We start from the raw sequence: 597 nt of genomic DNA, 5'->3' as shown, positions 1-597 counted from the left end.
CCGGGCCAGACTCTGTCTCTCCATCAATCCTGAAGCACTGTGCTGATCAGCTGTCTCCGGTGTTCACAGACATTTTTAACACCTCACTGGAGATATGTCACGTACCAGCCTGCTTCAAGACCTCCACCATCATCCCTGTCCCCAAAAAAACAAAAGTCACTGGACTCAACGACTACAGACCCGTCGCCCTGACCTCTGTGGTTATGAAGGCATTTGAGCGTCTGGTGCTGGTTCACCTCAAAGCCATCACTGACCCTCTACTGGACCCCCTGCAGTTTGTCTACAGAGCCAACATGTCTGTAGACGATGCAGTTAACATGGCCCTTCACTTCATCCTCCAGCACCTGGACTCCTCAGGAACCTACGCCAGGATCCTGTTTGTTGACTTCAGCTCTGCCTTCAACACAATCATTCCGGCTCTGCTTCAGGACAAGCTCTCCCAGCTGAGCGTGCCTGACTCCACCTGCAGGTGGATCACAGACTTCCTGTCTGACAGGAGGCAACGCGTGAGGCTGGGGAAGCATGTCTCTGACTCCAGGACTATAAGCACCGGTTCCCCTCAGGGCTGCGTTCTTTCCCCTCTACTCTTCTCCCTGT

Source organism: Clupea harengus, chromosome 19 (assembly GCF_900700415.2).
Source record: "Clupea harengus chromosome 19, Ch_v2.0.2, whole genome shotgun sequence".
Taxonomy (NCBI): domain Eukaryota; kingdom Metazoa; phylum Chordata; class Actinopteri; order Clupeiformes; family Clupeidae; genus Clupea; species Clupea harengus.
The sequence above is the reverse complement of the archived record's forward strand: the minus strand, read 5'-3'. Positions refer to the sequence as shown.